This window comes from Papio anubis, chromosome 1 (genome assembly GCF_008728515.1).
Source record: "Papio anubis isolate 15944 chromosome 1, Panubis1.0, whole genome shotgun sequence".
Lineage (NCBI taxonomy): Eukaryota > Metazoa > Chordata > Mammalia > Primates > Cercopithecidae > Papio > Papio anubis.
In genome coordinates, this window is record NC_044976.1 from 118,846,387 (window position 1) to 118,867,022 (window position 20,636).

The 20,636-nt window shown below is 39.3% G+C and overlaps 1 pseudogene; it reads left to right on the top strand.

The window, feature by feature from the left end:
• Nucleotides 1-2,413: 2,413 nt before the first annotated feature.
• Nucleotides 2,414-4,129, top strand: LOC101016237 (annotated as a pseudogene).
• Nucleotides 4,130-20,636: the final 16,507 nt, after the last annotated feature.

Here is a 20,636-nt window from a genome sequence, read left to right on the forward strand (position 1 = left end):
TGCAGCTGCCTGCTGTCTACACCATTTGAGCTCCTTGGGGAAGGGGCAGCAGCCAGCACTGGGACTCATAACTGCTTATCACACTAAGTTCCCTGGGTGGCAGAAGGGCAGCATCCATCTCTATAGCTCCAGGCTGCACTTTTCCACTGCTGGAGCCAGTGAGGCAGGACAGCTTGGTCCCAAGAGGTGTTTCCCACAGCTCAACACACTGGGTGTGGCAGGCTGTGGCCAGAGTGCCTCTTCAGGCCTGGGTGGGGTCCCCCTGCAGGAACTCTAACAACTCCAGCCAGAGACTCCAGGACAGGACCCTGATCTCCCTGGGCCTTTCCTCCTGGTAGTTCTGAGTAATCCTGGCAGCCCGGATGAGTGGGTTTCCCCCAGCAAAGCACACCCTCTCCACCAAGGGACAAAGTGCTTGGTTAAACAGGTCTTGTTCCCTGTGCCACCCAACGAGGTGAGACCCTCAAACAGGGGTTGTCAGACATCCGATACAGGAGTGATCCTACTGGCATCAGGCTGGTGCCCCTTGAGGTCAGAGGTCCCAGAATAAGGAGGAGGCACTTATCTTCGCTGTTCTCCAGCCTTCTTGAGTGACATCTGCAGGCACAGGAGCGAACCAGAGGAATATGGTCTGAAGTGAAACCCCAGCAAACTGCAGCTGCCCTACAGAAGAGGGACCTTACCACTGAAAGAAAAACAAAAGCAACAACAACAGCATCAACAACAAAAAAAAAGTCCCCACAGAAACCCCATCCAAGAGTCAGCAGCTTCAAAGATCGAAACTAGACAAACTCATGGTGATAAGAAAAAAATCAATGAAAAAATGCTGAAAACCCGAAAGGCCAATGTGCCTCTTCTCCTTCAAATGACCGCAACGCCTCTCTAGCAAGGGCACAGAATTGGACAGAGGATGAGATGGACGAATTGATAGAAGTAGGTTTCAGAAGATGGGTAATAAAAAAACCTCTGCTGAGCTAAAGGACCATGATCTAAGCCAATGCAAAGAAGCGAAAAACCTTTATAAAAGATTAGAGGACCTGCTAACTACAATAACCAGTTTAAAAAGGAACATAAATGACCTGATGTCGCTGAAAAACACAGCATGAGAACTTCGTGAAGCATAGACAAGAATCAACAGCCAAATTGACCAAGTTGAAGAAAGGATATCAGAGTTTGAAGACCACCTTGCTGAAATAAGGCATGCAGAAAAGATTAGAGAAAGAAAGAATGAAAAGGAGCACATGAAGCCTCCAAGAAATATGGGACTATGTAAAAAGACCAAGCCTATGATTGACTGGAGTACCTGAAGGAGATGGGGAGAATGGAAACAAACTGGAAAACACACTTCAGGATATCATCCAGGAGAACTTCCCCAACCTAGCAAGACAGGCCAACATGAAATTCAGAAAATACAGAGAACACCACTAAGATACTCCATGAGAAGATCAACCCCAAGACACATAACTGTCAGATTCACCAAGGTGAAACGAAGGAAAAATTGTTAAGGCCAGCCAGAGAGAAAGGTCAGGTCACCTACAAAGGGAAGCCCATCAGACTAACAGCAGACCTTTCAGCAGAAACCCTATAAGCCAGAAGAGATTGGGAGCCAATATCAAACATTCTTAAAGAAAAGAATTTCCAACCCAGAGTTTCATAGCTGGCCAAACTAAGCTTCGTAAGCGAAGGAGAAATAAAATCCTTTCCAGACAAGCAAATGCTGGGGATTTTGTCACCACCAGGCCTGCCTTGCAGGAGCTCCTGAAGGAGACACTAAATATGGAAAGGAAAAACTAGTACCAGTCACTGCAAAAAACACACCAAAATATAAAGACCAATGACACTATGAAGAAACTGCATCAACTAGTGTGCAAAATAAGCAGCTAGCATCACGATGACAGTATCAAATTCACACATAACAATACTAACCTTGGCCGGGAGCTGTGGCTCACACCTATAATCCCAGCACTTTGGGAGGCCAAGGCAGGTGGATCACCTGAGGTCAGGAGTTTGAGAGCAGCCAGGCCAACATGATGAAAGCCATCTCTACTAAAAATACAAAAATTAGCTGGACATGGTGGCGGGCACCTGTAAGCCCAGCTACTTGGGAGGCTTAGGCAGGAGAATTGCTTGAACCCAGGAAGCAGAGGTTACAGTGAGCCGAGATCACGCCATTGCACTCCAGCCTGGACAACAAGAGTGAAACCTTGTCCAAAACAAAACAAAGAAATGAACCTTAAATGCAAATGGGCTAAATGCTCCAACTAAAAGACACAGACTGGCAAACTGGATAAAGAGTCAAAACCCATCAGTGTGCTGTATTTAGGAGACCCATCTCACATGCAAAGACACACATTGGCTCAAAATAAAAGGATGGAGTAAAATTTACCAACCAAATGGAAAGATTAAAAAAAAAAAAAAAAAAAAAAAAGGAGGGGTCGCAATCCTAGTCTCTGACAAAACAGACTTTAAACTAACAAAGATCAAAAAAGACAAAGAAGGCAGTCCCAGCCGCCATCCCCAGACAGTGGGATCCTCGGGCTCCTGAGCTTCAGGATGGTTCGTGCTAAGAGATGGACCCTAAAGAAGTACTTTGTTGGCAATCCTACTAATGGTGACTTTGAGTTGAAGATCGCTGAGCTCTCACCCTTAAAAATAGAGAGGTCCTGCTTGAAGCTTTGTTCCTCACTGTGGACCCTTACATGAGAGTGGCAGCCAAAAGACTGAAGGTGATACAATGATGGGTCAGCAAGTGGCCAGATTTGTGGAAAGTGAAAATGCAGCCTTACCAACAGGAACATTGTACTGGCTCCTTCAGGGTGAACAGCACACTCCATTTCTGATGGAAAAGATCTGGAAAAGCTGCCAACAGAGTGGCCTGACACACTATCACTGTCTCTGGCTCTGGGGACAGTTAGCATGACAGGCCTGACTGCCTACTTTGGCCTACTTGACATCTGTGGTGTGAAAGGTGGAGAAACAGTGATGGTTAATGCAGCAGCTGGAGCTGTGGGCTCTGTTTTGGGGCAGATTGCAAAGCTCAAGGGCTGCAAAGTTGTTGGAGCAGTAGGGTCTGACGAAAAGATTGCCTACCTTAAAAAGCTTGGATTTGATGTTGTCTTTAACTACAAGACAGTAGAGTCTTTGAAGAAACTTTGAAGAAAGCCTCTCCTGATGGTTACAATTGTTATTTTGATAACGTAAGTGGAAAATTTTCAAACACTGTTATCTCCCAGATGAAGAAATTTGGAAGAATTGCCATATATAGAGCTATCTCTACATATAACATATACATATCTACATATAATGCCTGTAATCCCAGCACTTTGGGAGGCTGAGGCAGGTGGATCACCTGAGGTCAGGAGTTTGAGACCAGCCTGGCCAACATGGTGAAACCCCCTTCTCTACTAAAAATACAAAAATGAGCCAGGCATGGTGGCACCAGCCCACTTCCCCCAGGCCCAACCCCAGAGATTATTATCTATCAGGAGCTTCACATGGAAGGGTTCATCGTGACCTGTTGGCAAGGAGATGCCCACCAAAAAGCTCTAAAGGACTTGCTGAAATGGGTCTCAGAGGGGAAAATCCAGTACCAGGAATATATCATTGAAGGATTTGAAAACATGCCAGCTGCATTTATGGGAATGCTGAAAGGAAATAATTTGGGGAAAACAATAGTGAAAACATGAAAAAAATGACACATGGAATCTGAAGGCCATTCAGGTGATTACTTAATTTTTCACCATTTAGCAAAACTGTATACTACTTTAAATGTCTAAGAAATAGTACTTGTAATGGGTTTGACCTACCTAATAAAATGTATTTAAGTGGTATGTAATTAGTGATGGAAGATGAAAATTTCACAGTCAACAACAAGAAGCCACTTCACTGTTCACTATAGCTTCTTCTGAGTTGTGGTAGAAAATAATGGCTTTGGAGTTTGAAAGTTTACTTTCAACACTGCATGTTCTCACTCATAAGTGGGAGCTGAACAATGAGAAAACATGGACACAGGGAAGGGAACAACCCATACTGGAGCCTATGGGGGGTGGGAGAAAGGAGAGCATCAGGATAAATAGCTAACGCATGTGCAGCTTAATACCTAGGTGATGGGTTGATAGGTGCAGCAAACCACCATGGCATATGTTTACTATGAAAAAAAGCTACACATTCTGCACATGTATCCCGGAATGTGAAATAAAATAAAATTTAAAAAAAAGACAAAAAAGGGCACTACATAATGGTAAAAGGATCAATTCAACAAGAAGAGCTAACTATCCTAAATATATATTCACCCAATACAGGAGCACCCGGATTCATAAAACAAGTTCTTGGAGACCTACAAAGAGACTTAGACTCTCACACAATAATAGTGGGAGACTTTAACACCCCACTGTCGATATTAGATCAATGTGACAGAAAATGAACAAGGATATTCAGGACTTGAACTCAGCTCCGGATCAAGTGAACCTAACAGACATCTACAGAACTCTCCACCCCAAATCAACAGAATATACATTCTTCTCAGCACCACGTAGCACTTACTCTAAAACAGATCACATAATTAGAAGTAAAACACTCCTCAGCAAATGGAAAAACTGAAATCATAACAAAAGTCTCTTAGACCGTAGTGCAATCTATTTAGAACTCAGGATTAAGAAATTAACTCAAAACCACAAAATTACATGGAAATTGAACAACCTTCTCCTGAATGACTCCTGGGTAAATAATGAAATTAAGGCAGAAATCCAGAAGTTCTTTGAAACCAATGAGAACAAAGAGAGAATGTACCAGAATCTCTAGGATGCAGCTACAGCACTGTTAAGAGGGAGATTTATAGCACTAAATGTCCATATCAGAAAGCTAGAAATCTCAAATTGACAACCTAACTTCATCATTAAAAGAGCTAGAGAAACAAGAGCAAATTAATTAAAAAACCAGCAGAATACAAGAAATAACTAACATCAGAGCAGAAATGAAGGAGATAGAAACACGAAAAGCCCTCCAAAAAAATCAATGAATCCAGGAGCTGTTTTTTTTTTTTGAAAAAATTAACAAAATAGACCACTAACTCGACTGATAAATAAGAAAAGACAGAAGAATCAAATAGACAATAAAAAATGATAAAGGTGATATCACCACTGACCCCGCAGAAATACAAACTACCATCAGAGAATACCATAAACACCTCTACACAAATAAACTAGAAAATCTAGAAGAAATGGAGAAATTCCTGGACACATACACCCTCCCAAGAATAAACCAGGAAGAGGTAAAATCCTTGAATAGATCAATAACAAGTTAAGAAATTGAGGCAGTAATTAATAGCCTGCCAACCAAAAAAAGCCCAGGACCAGATGGATTCACAGCCAAATTCTACCAGAGGTTCAAATAGGAGCTGGTACCTTTTCTTCTGAAACTATTCCAAACAATTGAAAAGGAGGGACTCCTCCCTAATTCATTTTATGAGGCCAGCATCATCCTGATACCAAAGCCTGGCAGAGACACAACAAAAAAAGAAAACTTCAGGCCAATATTCCTGATGAATATCGATGCAAAAATCTTCAATAAAATACTGACAAACCAAATCGAGTAGCACATCAAAAAACATATCCACCACGAACAAGTCAGCTTCATTGCTGAGATGCAAGGCTGGTTCAACATACACAAATCAATAAATGTAATCCATCACATAAACAGACCCAAAGACAAAAACCACATGATTATCTCAATGGATGCAGAAAAGGCATTTGATAAAATTCAACATTCCTTTATGTTTACAACTCTCAATAAACTAGGTATTGAAGAAACATGTCCCAAAATACTAAGAGCTATTTATGACAAACTCACAGCCAATATCATACTGAATGTGCAAAAGGTGGAAGCATTCCCTTTGAAAACTGAAACAAGACAAGGACAAGAAAATCTAGGCAATACCATTCAGGACATAGGCATGGTCAAAGATTTTATGATGAAATAACTAAAAGCAATTGCAACAAAAGCTAAAATTGACAAATGGGATCCAATTGAACTACAGTTTCTGCACAGCAAAAGAAACTATCACCAGAGTGAACAGGCAACCTACAGAATGGTTGAAGTTTTTTGCAACCTACCCATCTGATGAAGGGCTAATATCCAGAATTTACAAGGAACTTAAACAAATTTACAAGAAAGAAACAAACAACTCCATCAAAAACTAGGTCAAGTACATGAACAGATACTTCTCAAAAGAAAACATTTACAGGGCCAACACACATACGAAAAAAAGTTCAACATCTCTGATCATTAGAGTAATGCAAGTCAAAACCACAATGAGATACCATCTCATGCCAGTCAGAATGAGGATTATTAAAAAGTCAACAAACAATAGATGCTGGTGAGGCTGTGGAGAAATAGGAACACGTTTACACTCTTGGCGGGAATGTAAATAGTTCAACCATTGTGGAAGACAGTAAGGAAATTCCTCAAGGATCTAGAACCAGAAATACCATTTGACCCAGCAATTCCATTACTGGGTATATACCCAAAGGAATATAAATCATTCTGCTATAAAGACACATGCACACATATGTTTATTACAGCACTATTTATAATAGCAAAGTCATGGAACTCCCAAATGCCCATCAATGATAGACTGAATAAAGAAAATGTGGTACATATACACTGTGGAATAGTATACAGTTATAAAAAGGAATGAGATCATGTCCTTTGCAGTGACATGGATGAGGCTGGAAGCCATCATCCTCAGCAAACTAACACAGGAACAGAAAACCAAACACTGCATGTTCTCACTCAGAAGTGGGAGTTGAACAATGAGAACAGATGGACACAGGGAGGGGAACAACACACACCAGGGCCTGTTGGGGGTTGGGAGGCGAGGGGAGGGAACTTAGAGGACAGGTCAATAGGTGCAGCAAACTACCATGGCACAGGTATACCTGTGTAACAAATCTGCATGTTCTGTACATATTCCCAGAACTTAAAGTAAAATAAAAATCAAAATAAAAGAAAAAAAATGAATACTAAATCAAAACTTTTTTTTCAGATAAACAAAAGCTGAGAAAATTAAGCAGAAGCAGGTCTACATTACAAGAAATGTTAAATGAAGTTCTCCAGACATAAGGAAAATGGTGTAACTTGCAAACTTCTATCTACACAAACGAATGAAGAGTACTGCAAATCATATATATGTGGGTACATAAAAAAGACGATACCCCTCATTTTTAAGATCTTTAATGGATAATTTAATTCTAAGATCAAAATAGTGTGTGGTTCATAACATGCAGAAATAAAATATATGACAACAATAGCACAAGGGACAGAATGGGGAATAAAATACTACTTTAAGCGTTTCAAATTATATGTGAAATATCATTACAACATTTAAAAGTAGATTATAATAAATCAAAGATACATATTTTAAACCATAGAGTAGTGTAGACAAATGGAAAAATGTGAGCCAAATGTGTAATTTCAAATTTTCTAGTAGCCACATTAAAAATTAAAAAGAAACAGGTAAAATTAATTTTAATGATTTCATTTAACCCAACAAGAAAACACTGACACAACAAGAAAAAAGCTGAACAAATTAAAAATCACCAACTGAGATCTCCCAGAGAATTGAGGTCACAGGGCAAACCACCACTCTGAAAACCAGAGAGATGGGCAGATACAGTGAATCACAACTTACCAGGAGCGGAAACTGTTGAAGTCAGTAACTGATAGGAACACTTAAATAGTAATTGACAAATCGCTACAAACTGATTGCAAATTAGCTTGAGAATTAAAAACTCCTGGTGACCCAGCGTAGGGTTCCCCACACTTATGATTTTACTTCTAAAAGCCCAACCAAGGGTCTCACAGTGAAAAGGAAAGAAAACATCTCCTTGTGCTTTGGGCAGGGGAAAACGGGAAAGCAGTCCTTTTGAAATTGGCCGAGTGTTCTATTCTTCATAACAAAGACCTGCGCTCAACCCAAACTACTTTACCAGGGCCTTATCTGATCAAACATAGGGACAATTAGACAGCTCTAGTGCACTCTACCCATCTTGTCTCACATAAAGAAGGGGAAAAAAGGCTAAGAAATTATTCTGGAAGTTGCAGCCCAGGGACTTTGCTCATTTGAAAAAAAAGAGAGAGAGAGAGAGAGAGAGAGAGATTTAAGCAGATGATTATAGAATGTCTCCCTTCCTCCCCTCCCCAATACTTCATTATTATAATAGGGCTCCAGTATAACAAAAGTGGATTATAACTGAGAGAGTTAGATACAGAGTCTAATTAAGAAGCCATTTCTAGGGAAACCCAAAAACCACAAGGGAGACAAAAACAAGGACACTAGAGGAAATTTAAGGCTCTGACACCTATAGCTACAGCAAATACTAAATATTGCATAACTCCTAGCCAGATAAACATAAAACCTTACACGAAAGCCCTATTTACCTCAGTTCCTATTACTTAATATATACCACATACAGCTTTCAAAATAAAATAAAATAAAAACTCAAGTCATCTTAAAATGCAGGAAAAGGCCAGGTGCGGTGGCTCATGCCTGTAATCCCAGCACTTTGGGAGGCCGAGGCAGGCGGATCACAAGGTCAGGAGTTGGAGACCAGCCTGAACAACATGGTGAAATCCCGTCTCTACTAAAAATACAAAAAATTAAAAAATTAGCCAGGCATGGTGGCACATGTCTATAATCCCAGCTACTCAGGAGGCTGAGGCAGGAGAATCGCTTGAACCCACGAGGTGGAGATTGCAGTGAGCCAAGATCTCGTCATTGCACTCCAGCCTGGGCGACAGAGCGAGACTCTGTCAAAAAAAAAAAAAAAAAAGCAATCTAAAAAGACAATATAAGCATTATAACCAGACCTAGCTATGATACAAATTGTTTTTTTCTAGGCTGGAAATTTAAATAACTATGACCTGTTAAGGGCTCTAAAGAAAATGGTGGACAACATGAAAGACCAGATTGGTAATGTAAACAGAGAGATGAAAACGCTAAGAAAGAATCAAAAACAGTGTGACAGAAATAAAGAATATCTTTGATGGTCTCAATAGACTGAATATGGCTGAAGAAAGAATCCATGAACTTGAAGATGAATTAATAGAAACTCCCATAACATAAATGTAAAGACCAAATAGAGTGAAACAATTACAATACAACATCCAAGAACTGTGAAACAATTTCGGTAAGTGTAACGTGCACAACTGAAATACCAGGAGAAGAAAAAGAATGGAGCAGAAGATACATTTGAAATAAAAATGTCCAAGACTTTTCTAAAATAATGACAGACACGAAACGGCAGTTTCAGTTAGCTCAGAGAACACCAAGCAGGATAAATGTCAAAACAAAACAAAACAACAAAAACCAAAAAAACACTATGCGTAGGTATATCATATTCAAACTTGAGAAAGACAAAGAGAAATCCTTCAAAAAAGCCAGAGGAAAGAACAACTTACTTATAGAGAAACAAGGAAAAGTATTATAGATGACTTCTCATCAGAAACCACACAAGCAGGAAGAGAATGGAGTGAAATATTTAAAGTGTTGAGACAAATAAACCCACTAACCTAGAGTTCTATATCTAGTGAATTTATTCTTCAAAACTGAAGAAGAACTAAAGACTTTTTCACAGAAACCAACATTGAGAGAAGTCGTTGTCAGCACACCTTGCCCTGTAAGAAAAACTAAAGTCGTTCTTCATGGAGCAGGAAGATGATCTAGGTCAGAAACTTGGATCCACATAAAGAAAGGAAAATTGTCAGGGAATGAAGAAGTAAAAGTAAAGTAAAATGTTTTGTTTGTCTTATTCTTAATTGATTGAAAAGATAATTATTTAAGGTAATAACAGTAACAATGTATTGGTGATTGTATTCAAATGGACCAATAAAATGAATGACAGTAATGTCGTAAGAGACGAGAGGGAAAAATTGGAAATACTCTGTTATAGGGTACTTTCACAGCACAGGAAGAGGAAGAAATATTAACTGTACATGTATGTGTATGGCAAACCATAGGGCAACTACTTAAAAAATTGAAAAGAGAGTAACTGATATGCTAAAAGAAGAGATAAAATTGAATCATATAAAACCAGAAAATGCAGAAAAAGAGATTTTAAAAAAGAACAAGTACAATGAATAGAAAACAGTTACAAACGGTAAATATTGACTCAACAATATCAATAATCACTTTAAGTGAGAACGGTCTAAATGTACCAATTAAAAGATTGTCAGAGTGGCTAAAAAACAAGATTCGACTGTTGTATTTGAATATAGATGTGATTCCCAGTCTACTTTCAGGCAAGTTGTCAACACTCTTTGTTATTTGGTTTCCTGTCATTAAAAAAAGTTGACTAACTTCCCTACTAACTAGTATACCCAGACAGTAAAGAGCTTAAAGGAGAGGGGCTTTGAGCAGAATGGTGGCATACTGATATACGAGAGTAACAGCAGGGAGCTAGGAGATGCACGAAACTGCAGCAAAGTAACCTCAGCCTCTGAATTCAAGTGCCCTTCAAGGAACTGAACTCATTTAACCATACTATCATATTTGGGAAGCAGAGAGTATTACTTCCATTTCACACTTTGTGAAAACTGTTAAGTATCTTCTGTGTACTCTAGACAAGACATCCGGGCTCCAGACCTCTCTTACATAGTCCAGCACTTATTTCATGGAATCCTCTCTACTTTGCCCTTCTGTATTCACTAGTGCCCACTCCCTTGTCCTCTGCCAATACCATCGTGGTTCTATAGGAAAATGGGGTGTCTGTCATTCTCTGCAGCTGTGAACTTTGCATCTTTCTTTGACTTTAAAATATCTGGCCTGTAATGATAAGGATCCAGCAAGCCACTGAAAAGCAATGGCACTTAAGAAAATCTCCGGTAACTCTGTCTTTTCCTCTTGCTTTCTCGGTCCTGCTCAAAGTTGTCTTGTTGGCAGGCAGCCACCTGTGAAATGTGCACATTTCAAAGCAAATGGCTCCAGGAGCTCATAATTGCTGCCAAACGTGTGTGGATTTTAATAGCCCATTTTCATTAGCCTTGTGTGAAATCACCTGTCTCTGTGTTGTTACCCAACTTAATTGTCAATTATGGTGATTAAGCTTGGCTTTCACTACCATGGCTGGTAATCATTAGTATTATCTCTGAGGCTGAACGAAGGGAAAAAAATCATGCCAGAAAAAAATATAATTTTGTAGGTGAAGGTGAATATTTTGGTGTCAGTGAATGAGAAGAATGGCATTTTTTTTTTTTTTTAAAGTTTGGGCTGAACCAAACTTGAGTCTACCTGTTATTTCCAAGCTGCCTTTTAGATGTTTTAGGACAAATCGCTTCTCTTTTGTCACTTGCTTTTCTGTCACCAAAGAAGGGTTCCTGATACCTATCCCTTTGCAATTTTCCTGAGATGTGCATAGGTAATTAAGACAGTAAGTTAGATAATTAATGCCTTTAACATGCTTTCAGCAATGTCGGTGATTCCCAGTATAATAGGTGGAGACCTAGAAAAACTTGGGAGATAGCACAGAAAGTGCTGCCAATGTACAACTTGAGATTTTGATTGATGTTGTTCTTTTTGCTTTCATCAGTCTTGTTAAATTTTAAGCACCTTACCTTGCTTTCTTGACTATGCAGTCATCTAATTTTGCATCTTGACTAATATTTTACTTTTTCGTGGAATTTGCAATGAACAATAATGAAAGTCAACGACATTATCATTATCATCCTTTTCCTCCTTCTTTACAAATTTTAATTCAGTAAAATCCCAAACTCATTTCTGTTATGCTTTTATGGGATTTCAGGACATGGCAAAATAATGAAAGATATTTTTGAAAATGGTATCATTAGACATCATCTCTAGTATTTGAGTGCCATGTGTGTCCCCAAGGTTTATGACACTCTTAAGACTTGACAGTTTCCTTTATCTTTCCAAAACCCTTGGAGGAAACTAATAAGAGTTTTTTTTTTTTTATTCTAATTTAATGGGAAGAAAGAAATTAAGTCATGCAAGCTTAAGGGATATGAAGAGTGAATCAGTGACTATTGCCTTCTGGGGTACAGGAGGAATGAGGCTCTATTCCAGACAGTCTTTAATGAAAACACCTAAAATCCATAACCTAGCAAAGATCCTCTGGCAAGTCTAGACTGAGGCTGGCAAGAGTTACAAAGGAATTAGCTTCCTGGACAGTTTCCCTCTCTTCCCACTTTCCCAATCCCAGTTAGTGTTCTTTACAGTGTTTTGTTTTTAAAGGCCTGATTATAACAAATGCTGTCTTCATCACTTGGTTTCTAAAACCCCTGTACTCAGGATTACAGAGTGTCCTCAGAAGCTTCACGGTTGCTCATCTGTGAAGAGTGGACTGGAATTCAAACTTTTATGGTGCTTTTCTAATTTCTGTATATATTTCTCTTGCAATTAAAAAATGTATTTTTTTAATTTCCAAAAAGGAGAATATAATTTATCACTTAGGAATACAGGAGGAAGACAAATTACAGCTGAAACATTTTCTCTTTCATGAAGCTTTAACTAACTCTTCCTCTTCCAAGTCCCTAGGACAAAATAAAATGCCCTTTTTCCTGTGTTTCCCACTCTTCTTTATTCTTGTGTGGATTACAGAGGGACCACATTTTATTATAGTTATTTGTTGTATAATCCCACATTTTTAATCCTCAAATTTTGGTCAAGAGAGGTCTTCTTTCTCAGCTGCTGTGTAATTAAGTTTTAGGGTGACAAAGGAAAGAGAAAATTCAAACACCCAAGAACTGAGAAGGATGAGCCTTTTAAAGGAGAGCTTATTGCCTTACGGTGAACTAATTCAAACGCTTTGGTAACTTGGATGTGCTATAAGGGCTGAGCGGTTTCTTTATCAAACAGCATTCTGCAAATTCATGGAGTTCCCAGGTAGACTTGCAAATGCTTGTGCTTTATGACAGACATGTCTCTGGAAGAGCTGACTTTGGTCTAATTGTAAACTTTTCCATTTTTCTTAGTGTGTATGTATCTCCCATTAGGACAGATACAGATTGTATATTGTGTTCATTCTTTTCCATATCCTAGCACAATGTCTGACACAAAGAGAAGAGCAACAAATGTTTGCTAAATGGGCTTACAGTATCCCATGCTACCCCCGTAACTCCACAAGTCAATTTGAAATTAAAGGAGAAATAATGTTAGATATTCATTTTCTTCCTTTAAAGTCTGCACCTCCAATATACATTGGAAACAATGAAACAAGACATAATGATGTCTTTTGATATCAGGACCTCGAACTCCAGCTGATCCCCACCTCTTTTTGTTTTCACAGAACCTATGACTTCCCTCAAGAAGCTAGCAGACAAGAAATTGCTGTTTCTAGACCCACCCTTTGCTTCTCCTTTGTGCTTATGGATCTGTTATTTTCTGGTTATTTAAATTTAAAGCTGCCTTTGAAATTTCAGCCCTCAGTATCAAGAGCTCCCAAAATTTTCCTGCAAAAATTCCTCGATTCAGCCATCTCTACCAGTTGGGGTTTCTGAGGAAATGAACCAAAGCCGGCAGCGGTTGCTATGGTGACTGAGTGTCCCTTGTGTGAAGTCAGGGGAGCATCCATTTGAAGGAACGGGGGAGCTAAATTCTAGTAGAATGACCATCTGCTAAGAATGAAGTGATCCTGGAGAAGGAGTGGGGTTAGGGGAGTCTTAAAGAATATGGAAAAAATTGGAATAGATACTATGAGAGATGCATCAGCAACTCAACAAGAGATGAGTAAAGTGATTGCCTGAACAGCAGTGAGAGTCCAGCCTAGGGAAGATTGCATGTTATCAGAGTGGACCCTAGGAGCACGGCTTTGTGGTTATTCACAGAAATTCTCAGCAGCCTGGGAGTGGCACCAGAGAAAAGGACAGAAGAAGTGACCAGAGCTTGGTATTGGCAAAGAAGAAACATGAAATATGTGTAGATCATGCACACTTGTCAGACGTAAATACACTTCAGCTTATAAAGAACTGCATTCACATAAGTTTTTGTTTAAAACAGTTTGCCAAAGAATGAACAGAAGTTTGTGTGAAACTGAAGTGTGATGGAAAGCAAAACCTCTTATTATTTGAGCAATAATCCCCAAATCACAGAGTTACTATGAGGGTACATTTTATGATTTATTAGTAGAGATATAGTACCTATTACATAGTCGAGCTCAGTAAATTCTTGTCTTGATATTTAAAAAATTATTTTCTCTTACCCAGGCTAGTGTGCAGTGGCACAATCAGCTCACTGCAGCCTTGAACTCTTGAGCTCGAGAGATTCTCCCACTTCAGCCTCCCAGGTAGCTGGGACTACAGGTGTGTGCCACCACACCTGGATAATTTTTTTTATAGAGTCAGGGTCTTGCTATGCTGCCCAGGCTGGTCTTGAACTCTTGGGCTCCAGCGATCCTCCAGCCTCAGACTCCCAAAATGGTGGAATTACAGTTTTAAACCACTGTGCCTGGCCATTTATTTATTTATTTATTGAGATGGAGTCTCCCTCTTCACCCAGGCTGGAGTGCAGTGGCACGATCTTGGCTCACTGCAACCTCTGCCTCCTGGGTTCAAGTGATTCTCCTGCCTCAGCCTCCCGAGTACCTGTGATTACTGGTGTGTGCCACCAAGCTGGGCTAATTTTTTGTGTTTTTAGTAGAGATGGGGTTTCACCATGTTAGCCTGGGTGGTCTCGATCTCCTGACCTCGTGATCTGCCCGCCGCTGCCTCCCAAAGGTATTTATTTTATTATTATTATTTTTTTAATCCTGTCCTGATTATTTATTTATTTTGCAAAAAAAAGTGTTAACGTGGAATATTAACATACAACTCAAAAACAGTCAAATGCAAAGTGGTTCAGAAAGGGGTTGCTCTGGTCTTTTTTTTTTTTTAAGTGACACTAAACATTGTTGATTTTTAATTATCTCTCAGAATGACTATTAGATACCCTTCCCTACTACATTTTGATTTTTGCTTTAGCATAGCTGGTGAGTTTTGGAATCAGAGAGACTGAGCTCTGATTTGTACTAGCTAGGAATATTAGACAAGCCACTTCTTTAAGTCTCAGTTCCTTTGTTTATATAATGGGAATAATATTAATATCTGACTTGCAGGATTGTTTGTAAAGATTGAAAGCAGCATATTTAATTGTGCTTTCGTGGTTCTGGGCACAAAATAGGCACCTGAGTGTAGGGACCCCTGAACTTGAAAGTTCATTCCTTTCATGGTAATTCTTCCTTTGAAATATATAGTCTGGGAACATTTGTTTCTAGACCTTCTTGTTTCAAGTTTTTTTTAAATTATACTTTAAGTTCTAGGGTACATGTGCACAACGTACAGGTTTGTTACATATGTATACAGATGCCATGTTGGTATGCTGCACCCATTAACTTGTCATTTACATCAGGTATATCTCCTAATGCTATCCCTGCTCCCTTCCACCTGCCCACAATAGGACCCGGTGTGTGATGTTCCCCTTCCTGTGTCCAAGTGTTCTCATTGTTCAATTCCCACCTGTGAGTGAGAACATGCAGTATTTGGTTTTCTGTTCTTGTGATAGTTTGCTGAGAATGATGGTTTCCAGCTGCATCCATGTCCCTACAAAGGACACGAACTCATCCTTTTTTATGGCTGCATAGTATTCCATGGTGTGTATGTGCCACATTTTCTTAATCCAGTCTGTCACTGATGGACATTTGGGTTGATTCCAAGTCTTTGCTACTATGAATAGTGCCACAATAAACATACGTGTGCATGTGTCTTTATAGCAGCATGACTTATAATCCTTTGGGTATATCCCCAGTAATGAGATGGCTGGGTTGAATGGTATTTCTAGTTCTAGATCCTTGAGGAATCGCCACACTGTTTTCCACAATGGTTGAACTAGTTTACAGTCCCACCAACAGTGTAAAAGTGTCCCTATTTCTCCACATCCTCTCCAGCACCTGTTGTTTCCTGATTTTTTAATGATTGCCATTCTAGCTGGTGTGAGATGGTATCTCATTGTGGTTTTGATTTGCATTTCACTGATGGCAAGTAATGGTGAACATTTTTTCATGTGTCTGTTGGCTGTATGAATGTCTTCTTTTGAGAAGTGTCTGTTCATATCCTTTGCCCACTTTTTGATGGGATTGTTTGTTTTTTTCTTGTAAATTTGTTTGAGTTCTTTATAGGTTCTGGATATTAGCCCTTTGTCAGATGAGTAGATTGCAAAAATGTTCTCCCATTCTGTAGGCTGCCTGTTCACTCTGATGGTAGTTTCTTTTGCTGTGCAGAAGCTCTTGAGTTTAATTAGATCCCATTTGTCAATTTTGGCTTTTGTTGCCGTTGCTTTTGGTGTTTTAGACATGAAGTCCTTGCCCATGCCTATGTCCTGAATGGTATTACCTAGGTTTTCTTCTAGGGTTTTTATGGTATTAGGTCTAACATTTAAGTCTCTAATCCATCTTGAATTAATTTTCATATAAGGAGTAAGGAAAGGACCTGGTTTCAGCTTTCTACTTATGGCTAGCCAATTTTCCCAGCACCATTTACTAAATAGGGAATCCTTTCCCCATTTCTTGTTTTTGTCAGGTTTGTCAAAGATCAAATGGTTGTAGATGTGTGGTGTTATTTCTGAGGGCTCTGTTCTGTTCCATTGGTCTATATCTCTGTTTTGGTACCAGTACCATGCTGTTTTGGTTGCTGAAGCCTTGTAGTATAGTTTGAAGTCAGGTAGCGTGATGCCTCCAGCTTTGTTCTTTTGGCTTAGGATTGTCTTGGCAATGCGGGCTCTTTTTTGGTTCCATATGAACTTTAAAGCAGTTTTTTCCAATTCTGTGAAGAAAGTCATTGGTAGCTTGATGGGGATGGCATTGAATCTATAAATTACCTTGGGCACTATGGCCATTTTCACGATATTGATTCTTCCTATCCATGAGCATGGTATATTCTTCCATTTGTTTGGGTCCTCTTTTATTTCACTGAGCAGTGGTTTGTAGTTCTCCTTGAAGAGGTCTTTACATCCCTTGTAAGTTGGATTTCTAGGTATTTTATTCTCTTTGAAGCTATTGTGAATGGGAGTTCATTCATGATTTGGTTCTCTGTTTGTCTGTTACTGGTGTATAAGAATGCTTGTGATTTTTGCACATTGATTTAGTATCCTGAGACTCTGCTGAAGTTGCTTATCAGCTTAAGGAGATTTTGGGCTGAGACAATGGGGTTTTCTAAATATACAATCATGTCATCTGCAAACAGGGACAATTTGACTTCTTCAGTATTCTAACTGAATACCCTTGATTTCTTTCTCTTGCCTGATTGCCCTAGCCAGAACTTCCAACACTATGTTGAATAGGAGTGGTGAGAGAGGGCATCCCTGCCTTGTGCCAGTTTTCAAAGGGAATGCTTCCAGTTTTTGCCCATTCAGTATGATACTGGCTGTGGGTTTGTCATAAATAGCTCTTATTATTTTGAGATACATTCCATCAATACCAAATTTATTGAGAGTTTTTAGCATGAAGGGCTGTTGAATTTTGTCAAAGGCCTTTTCTGCATCTATTGAGATAATCATGTGGTTTTTGTCTTTGGTTCTGTTTATATGCTGGATTACGTTTATTGATTTGCATATATTGAACCAGCCTTGCATCCCAGGGATGAAGCCCACTTGATCATGGTGGATAAGCTTTTTGATGTGCTGCCGGATTCGATTTGCCAGTATTTTATTGCGGATTTTTGCATCGATGTTCATCAGGGATATTGGTCTAAAATTCTCTTTTTTTGTTGTGTCTCTATCAGGGTTTGTTATCAGGATGATGTTGGCCTCATAAAAAGAGTTAGGGAGGATTCCCTCTTTTTCTATTGATTGGAATAGTTTCAAAAGGAATGGTACCAACTCCTCCCTGTACCTCTGGTAGAATTCGGCTGTGAATCCGTCTGTTCCTGGACTTTTTTTGGTTGATAGGCTATTAATTATTGCCTCCATTTCAGAGTCTGCTACTGGTCTATTCAGCGATTCAACTTCTTCCTGGTTTAGTCTTGGGAGAGTGTAAGTGTCCAGGAAATTATCCATTTCTTCTAGGTTTTCTAGTTTATTTGCGTAGAGGTGTTTAGAGTATTCTCTGATGGTAGTTTGTATTTCTGTGGGGTCGGTGGTGATATCCCCTTTATCATTTTTTATTGCATGTATTTTATTCTTCTCTCTTTTCTTCTTTGTTAGTCTTGCTAGTGGTCTATCAATTTTGTTGAACTTTTCGAAAAACCAACTCCTGGATTCATTTATTTTTTGGAGGTTTTTTTGTGTCTCTGTCTCCTTCAGTTCTGCTCTGATCTTAGTTATTTCTTGCCTTCTGCTAGCTTTTGAAGTGTTTGCTCTTGCTTCTCTAGTTCTTTTAATTGTGATGTTAGGGTGTCAATTTTAGATCTTTCCAGCTTTCTCTTGTGGGCATTTAGTGCTATAAATTTCCCTCTCCACACTACTTTAAATGTGTCCCAGAGATTCTGGTATGTTGTATCTTTGTTCTCATTGGTTTCAAAGAACATCTTTATTTCTGCCTTCATTTTGTTATGTACCCAGTAGTCAGTCAGGAGCAGGTTGTTCAGTTTCTATGTAGTTGAGCAGTTTTGATTGAGGTTCTTAGTCATGAGTTCTACTTTAATTGCACTGAGGTCTGAGAGACAGTTTGTTATAATTTCTGTTCTTGTACATTTTCTGAGGAGTGCTTTACTTCCAACTATGTGGTCAATTTTGGAATAAGTGCGATGTGGTGCTGAGAAGAATGTGTATTCTGTTGATTTGGGGTGGAGAGTTCTGTCAATGTCTATTAGGTCCACTTAGTGCAGAGTAGAGTTCAATTCCTGGATATCCTTGTTAACTTTCTGTCTCATTGATCTGTCTAATGTTGTCAGTGGGGTGTTAATGTCTCCCATTATTATTGTATGGGAGCCTAAGTCTCTTTGTAAGTCTCTAAGGACTTGCTTTATGAATCTGGGTGCTCCTGTATTGGGTGCATATATATTTAGGATAGTTAGCTCTTCCTGATGAATTGATCCCTTTACCATTATGTAATAGCCTTCTTTGTCTCTTTTGATCTTTGATGATTTAAAGTCTGTTTTATCAGAGACTAGGATTGCAACTCCTGCTTCTTTTCTGTTTTCCATTTGGTTGTTAGATCTTCCTCCATCCCTTTATTTTGAGCCTATGTGTGTCTCTGCATGTGAGATGCGTCCCCTGAATACAGCAAACTGATGGGTGTTGACTCTTTATCCAATTTGCCAGTCTGTGTCTTTTAATTGGACCATTTAGTCCATTTACATTTAAGGTTAATATTGTTATGTGTGAACTTGATCCTGTCATTATGATATTAGCTGGTTATTTTGCTCACCAGTTGATGCAGTTTCTTCCTAGCATCGATGGACTTTACATTTTGACATGTTTTTGCAATGGCTGGTACCAGTTGTTCCTTTCCATGTTTAGTGCTTCCTTAGGATCTCTTGTAGGGCAGGCCTGGTGGTGACAAAATCTCTAAGCATTTGCTGGTCTGTAAAGGATTTTATTTCTCCTTCACTTATGAAACTTAGTTTGGCTGGATATGAAATTGTGGGTTGAAAATTCTTTTCTTTAAGAATGTTGAATATTGGCCCCCACTGTCTTCTGGCTTGGAGAGTTTCTGCCGAGAGATCTGCTGTTAGTCTGATGGGCTTCCCTTTATGTGTAACCCTACCTTTCTCTCTGGCTGCCCTTAACATTTTTTCCTTCATTTCAACTTTGGTGAATCTGACAATTATGTGTCTTGGAGTTGCTCTTCTCAGGGAGTATCATTGTGGCATTCTCTGTACTTCCTGAATTTGAATGTTGGCCTGCCTTACTAGGTTGGGGAAGTTCTCCTGGATGATATCCTGCAGAGTGTTTTCCAACTTGATTCCATTTTCCCCATCACTTTCAGGCACACCAATCAGACGTAGATTTGGTCTTTTCACATAATCCCATACTTCTTGGAGGCTTTGTTCATTTCTTTTTACTCTTTTTTCTCCATGCTTCTCTTCTCGCTTCGTTTCATTCATTTGATCTTCAATTGCTGATACTCTTTCTTCCAGTTGATTGAGTCAGTTACTGAATTTGTGCATTTATCACGTAGTTCTCGTGTTATGGTTTTCATCTCTATCAGTTCTTTTAAGGTCTTCTCTGCACTGATTATTCTAGTTATCCATTCATACATTCTTTTTTCAAGGTTTTTAATTTCTTTGCACTGGTTACGTAGTTCCTCCTTTAGCTCTAAGAAGTTTGATCGACTGAAGCTTTCTTCTCTCAACTCATCAAAGTCATTCTCCATCCAGCTTTGTTCCGTTGCTGGTGATGAGCTACGTTCCTTTGGAGTGCGAGATGTGCTGTGATTTTTTGAATTTCCAGCTTTTCTGCACTGCTTTTTCCCCGTCTTTGTGGTTTTATCTGCCTTTGGTCTTTGATGATGGTGATGTACTGATGGGGTTTTGGTGTGGGTGTCCTTTCTGTTTGTTAGTTTTCCTTCTAACAGTCAGGACCCTCAGCTGTAGGTCTGTTGGAATTTGCTTGAGGTCCACTCCAGACCCTGTTTGCCTGGGTATCAGCAGTGGAGGCTGCAGAAGATAGAATATTGCTGAACAGTGAGTGTTGTTGTCTGATTCTTGCTCTGGAA